Source organism: Lissotriton helveticus, chromosome 8 (assembly GCF_964261635.1).
Source record: "Lissotriton helveticus chromosome 8, aLisHel1.1, whole genome shotgun sequence".
In the NCBI taxonomy this organism is placed as follows: Eukaryota; Metazoa; Chordata; class Amphibia; order Caudata; family Salamandridae; genus Lissotriton; species Lissotriton helveticus.
In genome coordinates, this window is record NC_136069.1 from 966000801 (window position 1) to 966021570 (window position 20770).

Below are 20770 nucleotides of genomic sequence, written 5' to 3' on the forward strand. Positions count from 1 at the left end.
TCAGCCCCAGAAGCCGCAGCGTCAACCTGACCGAAACCCGGGATAACGGCTGAAAGATGGGAATCAGAGCCTGAATATCCCGGACCCGCTGTTCGGGCGGATAAACCCGAAACCGCGCCGAGTCCAGAACCGCTCCGATGAAGAGGAGCTTCTGAGAGGGACACAGGTGTGACTTCGGCACATTGATGGAGAACCCCAGCTGGTGCAGGAGGTCTGCCGCCGTCTGGAGGTGGCTGACGACTGTCTGGGGCGAGCCCGCCTTCAACAACCAGTCGTCGAGGTAGGGGAAGACTGAAACCCCTAACCTGTGCAGATGAGCTGCGACCACCGCCATCACCTTTGTGAACACCCGTGGGGCGCTGGTAAGGCCGAAGGGGAGCACGGTAAACTGAAAGTGCTCGTGGCCCACCATGAACCGCAGGTAGCGCCGGTGGGCAGGCAGGACGGGGATATGAAAATAAGCGTCCTGCAAGTCCAACGCTACCATCCAGTCTCCTGGGTCCAGGGCAGCCAGGACCTGAGCCAGTGTCAGCATCTTGAACTTCTCCTTCCGGAGGAAGCCGTTGACGTTCCGTAGGTCCAAGATAGGGCGTAGGCCCCCTTTGCCCTTCTTGGGTACCAGAAAGTAGTGGGAGTAGCAACCACACCCTACTTCTGGCCCAGGAACGCGCTCGATGGCCCCCTTGGCCAAGAGGGCCGTAACTTCCTCCTGCAGAAGTCGCAAGTGATCCCCCGATACACGGTGGTTCTGCGGTGGCATGGCTGGAGGAGTCGCCTCGAAGGGGAGGGAGAAGCCCCTTCGGATGATTTGCAGCACCCACCTGTCCGACGTGACAGTGCGCCAGTGAAGGTGGTGATGGCGAACCCTGCCTCCCACTGGCGTCACATGGGCCTGAAAGCACGGACTAGGAGGGTTTAGAGGCGGATGCTGCGGGGGAAGGTGTGGACTGACCTCGCCGCTGCCCCCGACCACCAGGACGGCGGTTCCCACGGCCGCCACCGCGTTGGGTATTGCCCTGCGGTGCGTGGCTGGCGGCACGTGTGGGCGCACCCCTTCCGCGGCCACGAAAGGAGTGATAGGCAGCCGATTGCTGGTGCTGGCCCGAGAGGCCTAAGGACTTGGCCGTAGCCCTGGAGTCCTTAAAACGCTCAAGCGCATGGTCTGCCTTGTCGCCAAAGAGGCGACGGCCATCGAACGGCATGTCCATAAGCGTGCTCTGGACATCTGCCGAGAAGTTGGCGGACCTCAGCCAGGCGTGGCGTCTGACCGCCACCGTCGTTGCCATCGCTCTACCCAGCGAGTCAGTGGTATCCAGCCCACACCGGATGGAATATTTGGCTGCATCCCGGCCCTCCACAAGGGCTTGGCCGAGTTTGGCCCGTACCTCCAACGGACACTCTGGCAGCACTTCCGCGACCTTATCCCACACAGAGTGGGTGTAACGTCCCAAGAGGCAGGCGGTGTTAGAAGACCGCAGGCCGAGGCTAATAGATGAGAAGATCTTCTTCCCATACTGGTCATACCTCTTGGATTCCCGGTCCGGGGGTGCGGACAGGAATGCTGTCTGGGAATTGGAGGCCTGGATGACCAGGCTCTCGGGGGTAGGGTGGGAGGACAGGAAACATGGGTCGCCCGGGGCTGGGCGGTGGCGTCTGGCCACGTTCCTATCTACGGGCGAACCCGTAGCGGGCTTGGACCAACTGCCCAGCAGAACGTCGGTCAAGGCCTCATTAAAAGGCAGCAGAGGCTCGGCCGAGCTTGACTGCGGTTTAAGGACCTCAGTGAGGTTAGTCCTCACGGCCGCGACGGGGAGCTCAAGGCCCAAGGCCTTGGCAGCCCTCATCAGCACCACACTATAAGTTGCCCCTCCTCCGATGCCACGGAAGGAGGGGAGACAAAACCAGTGTCTGGAGAGGTGTCCAGGCCACTGGCCTCCCCAAGGTCTCCTGTCCTTTCCTCATGAGACTGACACTCCCTGGTCAGAGGGTCCACAGACCCCTCCCAGTCCTCTTCATCACCCATCTCCTGAAATTCAGGGTTCTCAACCAATGGGGCCTGCTCGTAGAGAGAGAACTCTCCAACCGGCGTCTGGAGCGGCGCCCATCGGGGCCGTCCCGAGGCCGGAACAGGAACGAAGGTGGAACCGGGGACGGCGCCGCCCGAGGCCGGCGCCGGAGGCGACACCTGAGGGTCCGACGCCGGGGAGGTCGTCAGATCCACCGGCGACGAACCAGATCCCGAAGGAGGACCAGCCGCATCCTGCGGTGCCGGGCCCGAAGGCGCCGGCGGCGTCGGAACGACTGGACCCCTCGGCGCCGGGCCCGAAGGCACCGGCGGTGTCGGGATAACGGGGACCTGCGGCGCCAGGCCCGAAGGCGTCGGCGGCGTCGGGGCCAAAGCACCCGACGGCGTCGGGGCCGGAGCCGCCGACCCGCTAGGGCCCCCAGACGGGTCCGCTGGGCCCAAAGGCGCCGCGGAGCCCATCGGAGGAGAGAGTTTCCTCATGGCCATGAGGAAGCGCTCGACCTCCTCCGGCGTCGCGTTCAGCCCAGGGACCGGAGGGTGTGGAGCTGCACGCGGCGCCCGCGACTCCGACGGAGCCGCGTGGGCGATGTCACCCGAACCCCCGGCCGCATCGCACGAGCGTCGGGGGAGTCCGAGGAGCGATGACGCCGCTTGGACTTCTTGTGCCTCTTACCTGACGTCGACTTCGACCCGGAGGAGTGCGGCCTACTCTCGGAGCTGTGATGGCTCCGAGCCCGCGACCTGTCCCTCGACCTCCCATGGGATCGGGACCTCTCACGGCGCGGGGCCGACTGCCGGAGTTCGAGGCGCCTACGGGACCGCTCCCGCCTGGCTTTCGAAGAGAGGGCCCGGCAGTCGGAGCAGGCCTTGTCGTGGTCGATGCCCAAACACGACAAACAGACGCGGTGAGGATCCGTGACCGACATCAGCCGGTCGCAATTGTCACAAGGTTTGAAGCCGGGCATCCCTAAAGGCACCGTGTCGGAGTCGAGAGACTCGAATAGGATCAAAAAGGATCAAAAAGGTTAGTCAAAAAGTGACTAGGGTTACTGCTTTTTCCAGATCTGCGCTTGCTGGCGCGGAAAAAAGAAGAACTGACGTCATCATGCGGAGGCGGCGTCTAAGTACTCCGACGACGCCATCACGGCGCCCACGACGCAGACGACGGACGCGGAGCCGCAGACGACGCCTACCGACGCGCAAGGGTACTGCTACGCAAAAATTTCCGGATCCAGTCTGACGCCTGGGGATATTCTAAGGTAAGGAATCTAATACTAACGTGTCTCTTTCAGATTAATCTAACCACAAGGTGTAAATGTCTACTCCCACTAATGTTGTATCTACCATTGTACTATTCAGGTAATACTTTATTCTAGCTGCACTTTCTGTTCAAGTTGGAACTGGAACTTACAGCTCTCAACACTTGCTGCAAATTGTGAGGCCCCATTTGGGGTTGGGAATGCCAGGGCACCAGTGGCAAACTAACTCAGCCACCACAGTGGGAGCTCAGAAGCCCCCTATTTGCATCGTCCCCCTAAGACCAACCCCCCATAAAAAAAGGAGGGGGGTTAATAGGGTCCTTAGAGAGACTTTCTAGAAATCTTATGCACAGCTATAACACAGTTTCTGTAATGTAATGGCTGTTTTGCACTAGGCGAAAAAATGTAATTTAAAGTGGAGCCAGTGCACAAATGACGGTGTGCTTTGAGATGAACCACTTGTAATTTTAAACAAACCTAGATGACAATTTTTCATCTGGAAGGAATAAAATGCAATTCAGTCTTTCAAAGGCAAATCAAATGGACTGATGGATTGGTACAATAATCTTCTAGATTCTTGGATTATCTAATTTAGCCATCTCCCACTATACTCCTAAACACTGCATGAAAAATGAGAATTTGCCTAGCCTTCGTGCTGGTAAGTTCCAATTCAATTAAGAACTCAGAGGCGAGGATTATGCCTTCTTCCTTCGCTTTATTGTACACACAGCAGCAAGAAAAAACAGTAAACTACATTTCCCATGAACACTTGGGAAACAGAAAGAGTCTCAACAATAGTCCTTTGTTAGTCTCCGCACTCCGGCAGCTCCCATCATGCACCGCTGCTTCTTCCTCTAAATCTCTTCCTCTAAATCTCTTCCTCTAAATCTCTTCCTCTAAATCTCTTCCTCTAAATCTCTTCCTCTAAATCTCTTCCTCTAAATCTTTCTCTTTCTTCTCGCGAAGCCCATGTTCCAGCATTTTTACGCATCCTGTTTAGTACCGATGTTCCCTGCAAAAAAAATGCAGTGTCAGATACCGACTGTCTACTCAGCCCAACAGAAGACACATGGCAAGAGAAACAGTGCAAAGCAGCAACAGCCATAGCCAGCAGAAAAAAACTCCATGAATGAGTTACTTACATTCCATACAGGGAGGGTCCACTTCTTCGAAGTCATTGGGGCGGGATAATCCTCGCCTCCGAGTCTTTAATAGAATTGGAACTTACCAGCAGGAAGGCTAGGAAAATTCTCATTCTATGGCAGAACCGGAGGCTTCGGATTATGCCAGTTCAAAGCTTGTTGACAACTAGCCGAGCTACTTCCAACACTTGCTTGAAATAGAACCTCTTGAAAGTGGAATCTGAGGACCAATCGGCCGCTCGCATCAGATCCTCCAACCTAGCCCCAAGGGCAAAAGCTTTAGAGGCCATCGCTCCTCTTGCTGAATGAGCACTAAATTGTTTGGTATCAATCCCCGCCTCCTGCATCACCCAACGCACCCACCTGGCTATTGTTGGGGAAGAAACCGCCTTGTACGGTTTACGTAGGGCAAGGAGAAGTTGTCTTGCGCCCGGAGGGCGAGTGTCTGCAGTCAAATCTTCATATGTACGAGGCACTGCACTACACACAGTTTAGGGGAATATGGAAAAGCCGGGTAAGAAATAACCCGCGAGAGGGACTTAGTCCGCCTACTCACTGTGAATGACACCCCATCCGGGGAAAAAAACTCTAGCTGTGATGTCAAATGCTCGAACGTCTGCGACCCACCTGCAGGATACCCGGCACAACAGCATTGCCAACTTCGCTGTGAGCTCTTTATGAGAAAGAAACCTATTTGGCTGCCAAGACAAAAATAAGTTCAGAACCCTGTTTACGTCCCAAAGGACGGAATAGCGCGGTTTGGGAGGCAGCGTGAGGCGAATCCCTCTCAGAAGCCTGCACACCAAGGGGTGCTCCCCAATCGGGGAACCTTGCACAAGGTCATGTCCAGCCGAGATTGCGGAACGGAAAGTGTTGATTGACCAGTGGGCAAGGCCATCCTCTGCCAAACCGGCCAGGAAGTTAAGAACGTGGACTACATCCGCCCCCATGGGATCAAAACTCCGTCGCACACACCAGCGACGCCATCTATGCCAGGCTGATCGTTATCTCCTGGTCGTGCCATCAGCCCATGCCTTGGAGAGCAGGTCCTCTGCTTTTCCCGAAAGGTCTGGGAGCGTCCAGCGACGCCGGAGATCCTCCAGGCCATCAGCCTCAGCGATCCCTCCTGGACTAACCGGTGGGGAGTCCCGTCCGGACTGAGCAGAATGTGAGGAGAGTGGGGGGGAGTAGGATTGGAGAATCCCAAAGTTCCAGAAGAACTTGAAACTAAACGTGAGACCACCACGGAGTGATCAACACCACCTCTGCCAACTGACGATGCAGCAACGCCGATACTCGCATTATCATTGTAAAACGGGGGAAACTCATACCGCTGCTCGCATGACCAATCCTGGAGGAAAGAGTCTGCCGCCTCCGCCAATGGATCCGGGCGCCAACTGAAGTACCTCGGGAGCTGATGATCCAGGCGCGACGCAAACGGGTCCACTGAGAAAGGACCCCACCTGTCTGTCAGCAAGGAGAACACCTGAGGGTCCAGCTTCCACACGCTGGCATCCAGCAGGTGCTGGGACTGCCAATCGGCCACTTCGTTCTGTCGACCTGGTAAATAATCTGCCGTGACCGACACCTGATGATCCAGGCAAAAATGCCAAAACTCCCTCGCAAGGTCAGCTAGCATCTTGGATCTGGTCCCCCCCAGATGGTTGATATAACGGACCGCCGACACGTTGTCCATCCGGAGGAGGACACACGACTGTACTCTGTCCTTCATCCAACATTGGACCGCAAATTATCCTGCCAGCAACTCCAAGCAGTTGATATGTAACGACTGCTCATGGGCAGACCAGGCGCCACCAGTGGAAAAATCTCCGCACCTGGCCCCCCCAGCCAGAACGACTGGCGTCTGACTCGATAACTATGTCCGGGGCAGAGCCGAAAATCGCACAGCCATTCCAGGCCTCCATGTGCATCAGCTACCACTGCATCTCATCTCTCACTTCCTCCGAGAATGGAATCAGCTGAGAGTACGTCAGGCCTTTCCTGAGATGGTACGTCTTCAGGCGCTGCATGGCCCGGTAGTGAAGAGGGCCTGGGAATATGGCCTGGATCGAAGAGGACCGAAGACTCACCAAACACGCCAAGTGGCGCAAAGACGTTAGCGGCTTTGCCAGAGTCTGACGTAATTTGTGTCTGATCTTCGCCATCTTCCTGGTAGGAAGACTCAAAGTGGAAGACACCGAGTCTATGTTGAACCCCAAAAAGGTTGCACACTGGACGGGGACCAGAAGGGACTTCTTTTCGTTAATAACGAAGCCCAAACCCTGAAGCATGTTATCTGCAACCTGCAGCTGGGCCGCTAACCGCTTTGGACACTGGTCCATGAACAGCATGTCGTCCGGGTACACGATCATTATGATACCCCATGCCCGCAATGCCTTCACCGCCGGGCGTAGCACCTTGGTGAAGTACCACGGCGCCGAGGAGAGCCCATAGGCAGCGTGGTGAATTCGTAAACTTGACCGTCCCACTTGAACTGGAGGAAACGACGGTGGGGAGGGGAAAATAGGAACCGCCAAGTAGGCGTCTTTTAAGTCGAGACTGACCATCCAATCGGATGGACGCAACACATCCCCCAAGAGGCAAATCCCCTCCATTCTGACATGGTGGTACACTAGCCATTCGTTGATTTCCCTCAAGTTGATGACTGGACGCCGGCCCCCGTCGACCAAGAAGAGATTGCTGAGGAAACCTCCGGGGTGCCCTTGCGCGCAACGAATCGCCCCTTTGCGGAGGAGGGCGGAAACCTCTTCGTGCACCAAGCCTGCATCACGCTGCGAGAAAGTAATGGGTCAGGGACGATGAAGCTGACCTGGACGGCCATGAAACTCCAGCTGGAAGCCCTGGACCGTCTTGCAGCACCCAAGCATCGCTTGTAAGGGAAACCCATGCTGGGAAAAACTGCACCAAGCGTTCCCCTACCCGCAAGCTCGCTGAGGGAAGCACACTCACCTCTTCCAGCACCTTGTTGCTGGCCTCTTTGGCCTCCGCGGCCCTGGAATCGCTGTCCCCGCATTGGGTAGAAATTGCTGAAGCTGGCATTGTCTTGAAACTGACCGCGGCCGGAGCCTTGCCCCCGATCGTAGCTGTTGCCACGACTGAACGAGCGGCCCCTGCCACGTCCGGCCCTTTCAAAAATCCGAGGGGCAAAAAACTTCTTGATATTGGACTGTGCTCTGTCCAGAGAAGTAAATGTGGCGACAAATTTGCAGACCCCCTTGCGCCGGCCTCGGAAGAAGCGAGGTCACCCAACTTACAGGACAGGACCTCCGGGGATATAAGATCCCCCCCGAGACCTTGGCCTCCTCGGCCATGTCCAGAATCTTGGTCTTGGGACCCACCGCGTCTAACAACTTGTCCTGGCAGGTACGCCAGGACCTGTCAATACCCTTTCTAGGGTCCTTCACGAATCTAGCCAAGAATGTTGCCATTTTCGGGTTGATATCAGGGGTCATCGCCACCTTACCATCTAAAGTGGGGCGAGGACACTCCGCCCTGAGGCGGTTGCGGGCGTCCTTATCCACCGGCTTGCGCAAACGGTTTGCCACATACTGGGCCACCTTATCCCCTGGGACCCAGTCCAAAGACCGGGGGTGGACGATATCGTCTGGGTCCAACATGTCCCAAGGACCCGCGGAGGAGGCAGCCTGGGACGGAGGCCATGACCTGGAGGAGCAGGCCTCCTCGTCCGTATCCAGAGAATCCCCATCATCCTGAGGTTCCGGGCACATAGTGCGCGGGGCCGGGGGGGGGACCTCCACCGTGGGCACAGGAATGGGCTGGGGCCCCTCATGCGCCATGAAGGCGCCTTTAACTCGGGCAAAAGCCTCAGAGTCAATCCCCTCTGTACAAGGCTTCTTAGCTGGCGGCGGAGGGGGGGGGGAAGGGTGAAGACGCAGGGGCCGGCGCAGGAATAAGGGCCGCAAGTTTTGTATACGCCTCATTTAACCGTGCCATGAGACACTGCTCTAGGGGTACCATGGCCTGATCCACTGCCCTATAGATTGAGTCATCGACCGCTTGGTAAAAGTCCTCATCCCAAGAGACATAATTCAGAGGGTCCTCCTCTGCGTACTGGCCTTGCTCCCCCTGGATCATGAGGTAAGTTAGGCTCTGCTAGGGGTAACAGAACTGCAGCACAGCAAATTAACAAGGACCCTCACGGGCACCAATTTGAACCTGGGAGAGAGCCCAGACAATATGGGGGCACAAAGGCACCCAATTTAAGGGACTAGCCCTGTGAACGCTGCAGCCCTTAAAGTCACAGGGCACCACCCGGCAAAACGTACCCCCGCACCAGCAGACTGGCGCTAATTACACCCCCTCAGGTTGTTAACAGCAGGAAATACAACCCACACAGGGTGTTCAACCAAGGCGAAAAAACCTACAATTGCAACCAGACAGGGTGTCAGGCCGGGTGGCAAGCGGCAAGACAAGCTGCCTGTGGCAAACGCGTGCAAAACGGTTTGCAAAAAGCGTCCTTCAAGGGGCGTGGCCAAGATGGTGACCTGATCGGACGCAGGTCTCAGTGGCTCCCTGCCCCGATCTCTCCTGGAGCCCCTTACAGTGCAGCCTGACCTCCCCAGAGCACCACGTACCTCGGCTGCCCAGTGACTGCGATCGACTGTCGCCCCCGGGGTGTTGTCGCTAGGTGTGTGCGGCCCCCGGAACTGCTCTGAAGACGAGAGCCTGCTCAGCCGCGACTTCCGAGATGGCAGCCGTCCCGGAGCGGTGACCTGCTTTGCACCTACCTTGTACCGGCCTCCAATCATCGACGGGGCCGGTCTGCCGCCTGTGGAGCCTGCAAAGAAGCTCTACTGTCCGCGGCCCTGGGTCCAGGGCCGACGCAGAGCACTGGTTGCCACCATTGCGACTCGGCCGGCGATGTGAGGAGGGGCCGGCCGGGAGTCGCGAAAATCGAGGCCCCGGTCCCGGGCCTACCCAGGTAGTACAGCCGAAGCCCGCACCACAGCCTTGCCGGATTGTCTCCGGGGTGCGGAAGCGCCACCCAGAGCATATCCTACACACCGCGATACCCCTGACTACGTGAGGCGGGCCGGCCAGGAGTCGCGAAACTGGAGAACCCGGCTTCGGGCCTGGGCGACTGTCGAGACAGGAAGGACAGCAACGCGAGGCCCAGGGCAGCTATTGAGGAGGCTGTAGTAGGAGCCAGCCGCCGCGACCGCCCGGCGAAGTGTGGCGGAGCCGGCCCGAAGAAGCAGCAGGAGTAGACGGGGGGCCGGAGCCGAGACTGCGGGTGGCCTGGGCACACTCGAGAACGACGGGCTGCAACAGACCGGCAGACAGAGGTGAGGAGAGCGACGGAGGGTTACTGAAGAGGAGGCTCGGGGGGCATAATCGAGCTCCCGGTGTGGGGACCGGCTGGGCCCGGGGGCCGCGCTGCACTGGCGAGGTGGTGGTGGGGCCCACGCGCTCTCCTGTGGCGCCGTCGGACACTGAGGCCGCGTCCACCGCTTGCCCTCTGCGCATTTAGTCCCCCGGGGCACGTCGGAGGACAAGTGTTGATATTTGGTTGGTGAGGCCTACCCCGGTGCACGGACCGGTCTGGCTGCTCCCGCCCGCTGGATGGTGATCATCCGAGGCCGGAAGCAAGACACCGGTGATCCCTGAAGAGGCCACCCACTGACTTGCTGCCCCTTGGTGCCCCAGGAGCCGTAGTTGCCGGGCCTCGGCCTCGTTACCACACGCAGCGACGCGGACCGTGGACGCGCTCTTGCACCATAAACTTTCTAGGTTCTCCCCAAACTCCCTGTTCGCCACCGAGAGGGACCGGATAGAAGGCTAAACGCGACATAACGAGCCTCAGGAAGAAAGGGACTCAGACACTCCCCGAAAGGCTAGCAATGACCCAACCGTGAGAGGCAAGGTGCAGGCCATCCCTGACGCGGAAGCCGGCCGGCCCGCTCCCCGTCGAGGATCCCCGAGACCGCAGTGGCAGAGCCATTCTCCCTGTAGCACTGATTACAGTCACCCTTGTAATTTCCAAGCCTCTACATTTATTCCCGACCCCCTGAAGGCCAACAGGTGGGACCGCTCCAGCGCTGGACACGACATGGCGAACCTCAGGGGGAAAAAAGTGATTCAGACACTCCCGGAGATGCTGGCAAAAACCCAACAGAAGACTGGCAAAGAACCACCCTCCCCTGAGGCCGCAAGAACATCGCCGGAGCCATCTGGGGACCACGTGCCCATCACCAGGTCCTTTCTGGAGACCTTGTTCAACTCCCTCAGGGATGACTTCAAGTCCCTGAAGCAGGAAGTGGCCGGAGAGGTTCGGGAACTCAGGAGAGATGTGGAGGGTCTTGGGGAACGAGTGGTCGCCATCGAAGAGGCTGACCAGACTAGGAGCAGCGAAATCAAACAGCTCCAGCAGGAAGTCCTGAGACTTATGGAACAACAGCTAGACCTCCAGGCCCATGCAGAGGACCTTGAAAATCGCTCCCGTCGCAACAACATACGGGTCCGGGGGTCCCTCAGAAAGCAGAAGGGGCGGATGTCACTGGCTACCTACAGGACCTTTTCCGAAACATTTTAGGGGAATCTGCAGACTTTGTCATCCGGATCGACAGGGCACATAGAGTGGGGCTTCCCAGGCGTGCTGCCGCCCCGCCGCCGGACATCTTAGCCTTTCTCCCTGACTTCCCGCTCAAGGAGAGGATTCTTCGGGAGGCCAGGCGAGCGCAACCTCTTCAATTCAAAGGTCGCCCTGTACCAGGACCTTTCGGCCATCAAACTACAAAAACGAAAAACATTTAAAGTGGCAACGGATTTTTTGCGGCGGCAAGAGGTTCCATATTCTTGGGGCAACCCGTTCCGGCTGATATTTAAATCAAATGGGGCCCTACACCAAATGCGTTCGCTCAAAGACACTTGTGCTCTACTGGGACTTGACTTGGAGGAGGGCACACCACTGGTGAGAGCATCGCAGGGGCCTTCTAGAGGAGACTGAAAAACAGTGGGCCGTAGACGATCCCCGTCGCAGCGCTTGAAGCCCGAGGCCCACGGCCCACATCATTACGCAGAAGAGGGAGACAGCCGTGGCAGAGGTGGCCAGGGGCACATCACCCTCTAAATGATTTCTACACCCGGTGGGGGGGTTGATCATAGCACATACCATGCTCATGGGCTGGGGGTGCCAGGCGGGGTGCCACGATGGTCGCCGCTGGACATGACCCTTGAAAGTAACTTTACCACTGCCCTGTGTGGACTGACAGGACTGGGACTATGCATTCTTATGGTTTGGGGGTTGGGGAGTGGGCGGTGGGTGGGGGGTGAGCATTCGGGTCTGGGAATTGGGGTTCGCGTTTCGAGCTCCCGGGGTTGGGATGGGGAGGGCGGGGCATTGTTTGAGTTGGGGTTGGTTTGGGACAACGGGTGGGACTGCGGGTGGGAACCAGTGTGCCAAAGGGGAATTGCCAGAGATGGATTTGATGTACTCCACATTTGTCTCCTGTTGCCTTGCTTGCTTCTTCAGCTAGCGCCTTCTCTTCGCCAACCTCTCGATGTGTCTTTATCCACACACGACGCTTCATATACATTTCCTTTCGAGACCAGGGTGCCAAGGGGTCTTCCTGTGCTGACTCGCTCATTACACCTCCATTTGCCACAAATGCGTGTTTCTGATCTTGCGGCATTCCACTCACCCTTCTTACTATGGCTGACTCCAGTTTAAAGGTGCTGACCCTCAATGTGAAGGGGTTGAACAATCCTATCAAGAGGAGGGCTGTGATTTCATACCTAGAGAACTCAGGGGCCGAGATTTGTTTATTACAGAAACTCACCTTTTGCCCAAGGACTGGCACAGGATGCGCTCCCGTGCCTTCCCCCAGCAGTTCTTTTCCTCTCCCAACGAAGAGGGCTGGGGTGGCCGTTCTAGTATCTAGGCACTTCCGGGGAAAGGTGGGAGACAAGGCGGGGGAAATAAAGGGTCTTGGCTTACACCTTTCTAATAGGAGACCAACGCCTGACGATAGGTTCCATCTACACCCCAAATACGGGACAGGAGGCTTTCTGAAAAGGCGCAGTTTCGGAGTCACTTCAAACCTCTAATTCACTCTTGCTCATGGGGGGGGGGGGGGGGAGCCTCAATTTGGTTATGGACATGAATAAAGACAGGTCAGGGCATCGCTATGGGGACTCCGGTGCTATCACAGCCACCGGAACAGAATGGTTACGGGAGAGAGGCCTGGTGGACCTCTGGAGGACCAAACACTCTAACACGACGCAATTCACCTTCTATTCCCATGTGCACCGCACATATGCCAGGTTAGACCCTTACTTGGGCTCCTCTGAGCTACTTGCAACCCTCGGCGATGTTTGCATAGTGCCTGCGGCCCTCTCGGACCACGACGCGGTAGAGCTATCACTCAAGATCCCTGCACCCCTCCGCCCCCATGGGTCATGGGGACTACGTGAAACCCTCCTGCAGCGACCGGAAGTCACCAAGCAGCTTCATAAATGTATTGTTGACTACTTAGCCATTAATGATACTTCGGAGACATCTGTGTCAGCTCTGTGGGGAGCCCTGAAATCGCTGGCCCGCGGTGAACTCATCGCGATAGCCGCGGCAGAGGCCAAGGTCCGTAGGGCGAAGAGAGACGACCTCACCGCTCGGGTTTCTGAACTGGAGAGGGTTCATAGCCGCACCTGCGCTCCGGGGGTCTGGAGGCAATTTAAGGCAGCCAGGGCCCAGCTAGCCAGCCTAGACACTGACAGGGCGGAAATCGCTGCGCTCCGTCTCCGCCATACGTATTATGTTGGGGGTAACAAAACTGCCCGCTTACTTGCTAGCGCCCTGAAAGCTAAAACCCAACGTTCAAAAATCGCCGGCCTTACAGACGACTCAGGCGTAATCCTCACTGAGGAGACTCGGGTTGCAGAGGCGTTTCGGACCTACTACGCCTCATTATACGGGGCCGACGCAGTGTCCCTCGAGGAGGTCGATGCTTATTTGGGCTCGGCGGCGATCACTGAGCTGTCTCAGGCAAATGCGGACGCTCTAGACGCCCCCATCCGTCTAGATGAGGTGCTGGCCGCTATATCCTGCCTTCGCCCGCTTAAATCCCCGGGACCGGACGGCTTCTCGGCCGTTTTTTTACAAAACCTTTAGTCAGCTGCTAGCTCCTGTCCTCACCAGGCTTTTCAACTCCTTTGAAGGCCCAAGCTCCATCCCCCCGGATATGTTGATGGCCGAAATAGTGGTGCTGCCTAAACCGGGTAAGAAATGTACGCACTGCTCCGCCTTCCGCCCTATTTCGTTACTCAACCTGGACCTGAAACTCTTTACCGGAATTTTGGCTGCACGTCTTGGTCCCTGCCTGCCTGGGATCTTGGAGTCTGACCAGTCGGGCTTTGTTCCTAATCGCCAATGCAGCGGTAACACCAAACGGGTACTCCATCTGATAGACAAGGCCCATTTCCAGGACTCTGATTCTGCACTGTTGGCCATCGACGCTGAAAAGGCGCTCGATCGTGTTGACTGGACCTACTTACAGCGAGTCTTGACACGCTTTCGGCTGGGAGACCGCTTTCAGTCCTGGATCGCCTGCTGTTACCACCGCCCCCAAGCTCGGGTCCGCTTGGGTGGCCTCCGATCAAACCCGTTTGAAATCCAGCGCGGCACAAGACAGGGTTGTCCCCTCTACCCCCTCCTGTTCGCCCTGTACATAGAGCCCCTGGCGCAGAAGATCCGGGATAACCCTGCTATCCGTGGCATTACCTTCGGTCGAGAACCTCACACGGTCGGCCTTTATGCCGACGACATAATAGCCGCTCTCGACCATCCAGACTGCTCTGTACCCGCTTTTTTGTAAGAGTTGGACTCTTTTGGTGCTGTCTCAGGCTTCAGAATCAATAGGGGGAAATCCCTGATATTACCTCTGGGCAAAAATGCTCACTCTGGCAGGTCTACCTCCGCATACGGGGGCGACTTACAGTTCACCACACAACTCCCATACCTGGGTGGCAATCTCACTTCCTCGACGGAGTCGACAATAGCACTTAACTACAAAACCCTCACTTCCCAGATCCGGACTGACTTCACGCGTTGGTCCAAGCAGCCCCTCTCCCTACTGGGGCGAGTCGCAGCGGTAAAGATGTCAGTTCTACCTAAGATCTTATATCTCTTTCAAACCCTCCCGGTCACGCCCCCCACTGGCGTCCTTGCAGACCTACAAGCCGCTTTCCATCATTTCATCTGGGAGGGGAAACGGTCGCGCTTACATAAACGGCTGACATACCGGAGCATGGATGAGGGGGGTCTTGGAGTCCCCAACCTTTTGCAATATTTCCAGGCCTCTCAGCTCCGCTATTTGGTGGAGTGGCATAGGCCGGAATCCGAGAAGCGGTGGCTGTTCCAGGACAGGGCGATGGCCCTGACGCCCCTTTGGAGGGTTCCTTTCCTCATCCGGCAGCACCGGCCGCGATACCTCCTGAAGTCACCTATCACTCGCAGCATCATGCGGGTTTGGGACACGGTCGCTGTTAAAAGAGGTTTGACAACCTTCCCCTCCCCGCTTACTCCCATCCTGGACAACCCGGAGTTCCCGCCGGGCAACGATCCCCACGCCTTCTCGCAATGGCGTGGTACCAACTGCCGTTCTGCCGGCGCCCTTTTCGATTTACAGTGCTTTCTTCCCCTCACGGACATCAGGCAGGGCTACGACATAACAAATCCTCACCTTTTCCAATACTTCCAACTCCGGCACTGGCTCACCAACCCGGTCTATGCCACTCTAGTGGGTTGACCGATGACTGTCTTTGAGAAATGGCTGGTGACAGAAGACACGGATAGACATCTTATTTCGGACATCTACAAAATGCTCACGCCCCCAACCACCCCAGGCAAAACAGCGGGTCAGAAACGTTGGGAGGCTGAACTTGGCAGGGCACTGACACCTAGAGAATGGAGCTATATATACACTACAGGGCCTCACACACCACAAGCAACACTGCAGGCAGGGAAACAGCAGTGAAGCTGGCCATGTATTGGCATCTCACTCCGGCCCGGCTTCATAAGGGGAACCCGACCCGTAGCGCATTGTGCGGGAGGGGATGTGGGGAACGGGGCACCTTGACCCATCTCCTCTGGGACTGCTGTGAAGTTCGGAGCTATTGGGAGGCGGTCCTGGACGACATTGACTCCACCTTTGACACCGAAATGCCAAGATTTCCAGCCAACACCGTCTTGGGCCTACCTAACGCACTCACTTTTCCCTTGCAATCTACCTGGTTCGCCAAATGGGGATCGCCATGCAAGCGGCTACGCAACATGTCCTATCGCTCTGGGGTTCGACCACCAGGCCCACACACACGGGATGGCTATACAAACTCTGGTTCACTTTGGGGATGGAACGCATCCAGGCTACACTTACACACACCACAGCTGCATTTCGGAAGGTTTGGCTTCCGTTGCTATCCCTCTTGTCCAAAGAATTTAACGAGATCACATGCCCCAGATATCTCCGCATTCCACGACTTACCGAAGCTACGCATGACCCTCCGTGTTTTCATGTATTATCGCAATATCCACTACCTGATTGCTTCCGAGATTGTTTCTCGCGCATGACACACTGGTTGGGGTGGGGGGGGGGGGGGGGGAGGGGTTGGTTGGGGCGGGGATGGGTTCCTGGTTTCTGTTCTTACAATTTTGCTCTCTTACAATGCCTATCATACGTTTCCTTGGCATCATACCTCTGCTCCGGCATATGTATTTCGCCTACTGTTCGATTTATAGAGAAGACATGCCTGTCTGTCTCGCTCGCAAATATGCCTAATGCCTTTCCATCGTAATGTGATGCCTATTTTTGCTCTTAAAATCAATAAAACACATTTGAAATTAAAAAAGCGTTCCTCAGTCGCGCTGGCCAGAGAAAAGAAAGCTCTCCCCCTAGCGGTGGAAGGACCACACCGCGCTGTCACTGGGCACAGGATCGCGTGAGCAGCGCTGGAAAGCGTCCTGTGATCACAAGGGGACTCTGTAGCAAAGAAAAAGGTCATCGCTTGTCATAAACCAAAAATGCTATCAACACAGCCCCCAAACCCAGGAGAGATATAAAAAAAACACTTAACTTGCTGCTAAGCAGCGAAGAAAGAGGTAGCAGCAGCGGTGCATGATGGGAGCTGCCGGAGTGCGGAGACTAACAAAGGACTATTGTTGAGACTCTTTCTGTTTCCAAAGTGTTCATGGGAAATGTAGTTATTTACTGTTTTTTCTTGCTGCTCTGTGTACAATAAAGCGAAGGAAGAAGGCATAATCCGAAGCCTCCGGTCCTGCCATAGAATTGCATTTATTTACTCCCGCTTGATTCCTCTTCTTTCTTTGGCTTCCCTCTCTTCTTGGTTTCCATCCTCTGTATACTTTCTATTTCTGAGAACAGTAGTTTCATTAAACAACAGTCTCCTGTCAGTCTCTTGATTGTCAGCCTCAATCCTTTTTATTGTAATTCTGCAATGGGCCGATACCTCATTTCATAGATAACAATGTCTCCTCTTCAAATCCCTATCCCTGTAATCTAATATTAACTTCTGCTGGTATTAATACATAACAAAGTAACTGGAGTGACCTGGTCAGAGTCGGTCGCTCCTCCCGCCGCGTGGCCCACCCCGAGGGTCCCGGTATCCGCCGCCACTGCCGCTGCCAGTTCGTCCTCTGTGCCCCCGATAAGTATTGTGCCATAATTGTTGTTTAGCATCGTCCTCTGTGCCCCTGATATTATTGTGCCGTATCTGTTTTGCCTGTCCTCTGTGCCCCTGATATTATCGTGCCGTATCTGTCCTCTGTGCCCCTGATATTATTGTGCCATATCTGTTTTGCCTGTCCTCTGCGCCCCTGATTTTATTATGCCGTATCTGTCCTTTGCTGTGCCCCTGCTCGCTCCTGTGCCTCCACCGCTGACCCACCCCGCTCCCTGCCGCTGCTCCCCCGCGGCCCCACCCCCGCTCCCTCCAGCATCACCGCTCCCCTCCCCACTCGCCACCCCGCTCCCGCCTCCCAACTGCTCCTCCCTCGCTCCGCCCCCTCCACTCTCCACTTATGGCAGAATCCGCGCGTGCGCGCAGCATTCACGCGCAGGGCGTGCGCCGATGGTGCACCGAAGGCGCGCCAAAGGCAAGCCCGTCTGCGCCCAACGCCAGACCCCCTGGCACTCGCAGATGCCATCCCACCCACCGGGCGTACGACGCCGCCACCCTCAGCGCACTCAACACCGGACGCCTCCCCGGCTGCCACCAAGCCATCCCAGGACGCACCCACGGACCCTTCACCTGCCACTCCTGCAAGTTCGCCTGCATCCAGACCTGCAACCCACCCGCACCCGCCAAGCCAAGCACCAACAGCAACCACCTGAAGTGCATCCTGCTCAACACCCGATCCATCCACAGACACGCCGTGGAACTATGGAACCTGCTCGACACCACATCTCTGGACGTCGCCTTCCTCACGGAGACCTGGATGAACGCCTCCTCAGCACCCGACATCGCCATAGCCATCCCAGACGGATACAAGATAACCCGGAGAGACCGCGCCAACCAGACTGGAGGAGGCATCGCCATCGTCCACAAGAACACCATCCGCATCACGACCAACTTCGAAGACACCCACACAGCCGCCGAACATCTCCACTTCCAGATACACACCGACCCCAAGACTACTCTCCGAGGAACCCTCATCTACAGACGCCCAGGACCCCGCACACAATTCAGCGAAGACATCGCAGACTTCATCAGCCCACACGCCCTCCCCTCCGCTGACTACATTCTCCTAGGGGACCTCAACTTCCACCTGGAGAACGACAACACCACCACCACCACCACCACCACCCTTCTGGACAAACTCGCCAACCTCGGACTCAAGCAACTGGTAAACACCCCCACCCACTACGCCGGACACACGCTTGACCCAATCTTCTCCTCCAGCAAGCACATCTCCTTCAGCCATTCCACCGGACTCCACTGGACAGACCACAGCTGCGTCCACTTCAGCTTCAGAAAGACCACTACCCACCGCATCCTGCAACAGGCCCCCCGCAGGAACTGGAGCAAGATCACCACCAACCAGCTCACCACATCACTGAATCAGAACCCTCCCGCCAGATCAACTGACCCCCAACCAAGCAGCCCTCAACCTCGCACAGTGGATCACCAACTGCGCTGACGACCTCGCACCCCTGAAAACCCATCCCAGCAGGCCCGGAAGCAAGAAAGCCCCGTGGTTCAACGAGGACCTCAAGAACTCCAAGAAGAACTGCCATACCCTCGAGAATGCATGGCGAAAGAACCTGACCACAGACAACATGACCGCCCTCAAGCACGCCACCCGCAAACACCACCAGCTGATCCACACCACCAAGAAGACAGCATTCAAGGAACGACTAGACAACAACGCACACAACAGCAAGGAGCTCTTCAGCATCGTCAAAGAGCTTTCCAACCCCAGCGCCGGAAACAACGACATCACTCCCTCACAAGACCTCGGCGACTCACTCGCCACGTTCTTCCACAGCAAGATCGCAGACATACACAACAGCTTCGGCGAACAGACCGCGTACCCCACCACAGAACCGACGCCCCCCACCACCACCCTCCGCGACTGGACCCTGGCCAGCACTGAAGACACCATCCGCACAATGTACACAATCCACTCCGGATCACCGACCGGCCCATGCCCCCACCAAGTCTTCAACAAGGCCGCCTCCGTCATCGCGCCTCAACTCCGGGACATCATCAACTGCTCCTTCAACACCGCCACCTTCCTGGAGAGCTGGAAACACGCCGAACTCAGCGCCCTCCTGAAGAAACCATCAGCAGACCCCACGACCTCAAGAACTACCGCCCCATCTCGCTTCTTCCGTTTCCTGCCAAAGTCATCGAGAAACAGCTGGCCGCCTTCCTCGAGATGAACGGATCCCTCGACCACTCACAGTCCGGCTTCCGAGCCAATCACAGCACCGAGACTGCCCTCATCGCAGCCACCGACGACATCCGAACCCTGCTCGACAACGGGGAAACAGCGGCCCTCATCCTCCTGGACCTCTCCGCAGCGTTCGATACTGTCTGCCACCGCACCCTAGTACAACGCCTCAGCAACGTCGGAATCCAAGAGAAGGCACTGGAGTGGATCATTTTGTTCCTCGCCGGAAGGACCCAGAGAGTCCGCCTCCCCCGTTCAGATCAGAGGCCATCGAAGTCATCTGCGGCGTACCACAAGGATCATTACTCAGCCCCACCCTCTTCAACGTGTACATGAGCCCACTCGCAGCCATCGCACGCCAACACAACCTCAACATCATATCCTACGCCGACGACACCCAGCTGATCCTCTCCCTCACCAATGACCCCGCCAGAACCAACCTGCACGAAGGAATGAAAGAAGTAGCCGAGTGGATGAAGAACAGCCGTTTGAAACTGAACTCAGACAAGACGGAAGTCCTCATCCTTGGACCATCACCATCTGCCTGGGACAACTCCTGGTGGCCCCCGACTCTAGGCAGCGCACCCAAACCAACGGACCACGCACGCAACCTAGGCTTCGTCCTGGACTCCTCCCTGTCGATGACCAGACAAGTCAACGCCGTCTCGTCTTCATGTTTCAACATCCTACGCATGCTCCAAAAGATCTTCCGTTGGATCCCCACCGAAACCAGGAAGACTGTCACCCAGGCACTTGTCACCAGCCAACTGGACTACGGAAACACCCTCTACACCAGAACCACAGCCAAACTGCAGAAAAGACTCCAACGCATTCAGAACGCCTCCGCACGACTCATCCTGGACATCCCCCGCCACAGCCACATCTCTGGACACCTGAAAGACCTGCACTGGCTCCCAGTCAGCAAAAGAATCACGTTCCGCCTCCTCACCCATGCACACAAAGCCCTCCACGACCTGGGCCCCAGGTACCACAACAACCACCTGACCTTCTACACTCCCACCCGCCAACTTCGATCGACCAGCCACGCCCTCGCCGCTGTCCCACGCATCCGAATAGCCACCATGGGAGGAAGATCCTTCTCCTACCTGGCAGCCAAGACCTGGAACTCCCTCCCCATCCACCTCCGTCTTACCCAAGACCACCTCTCCTTCAGGAAGCAACTCAAGACCTGGCTGTTCGAGCAGTAGCGGACACCCCCCCCACCCCCCAAAGCGCCTTGAGACCCTCCGGGTGAGTAGCGCGCTATACAAATTCTTGGGTTCCGGAGTAGATTGCTACTCACCGTAAGCATTTTGCCTCCTTGCATGGGGTAGTAAGACCTATATAAATCCAATGAAAATTACAGTACAGCCCAAGGATGTAGCCCTGTCCACTA

At 56.8% G+C, this 20770-nt stretch overlaps 1 protein-coding gene across 2 annotated transcripts in view; it reads right to left on the reverse strand.

The window, feature by feature from the left end:
* The window catches only part of NFKBIZ (NFKB inhibitor zeta), a 542353-nt gene that overhangs the window by 241844 nt on the left and 279739 nt on the right, over nt 1–20770 (reverse strand). The window lies entirely within an intron of this gene.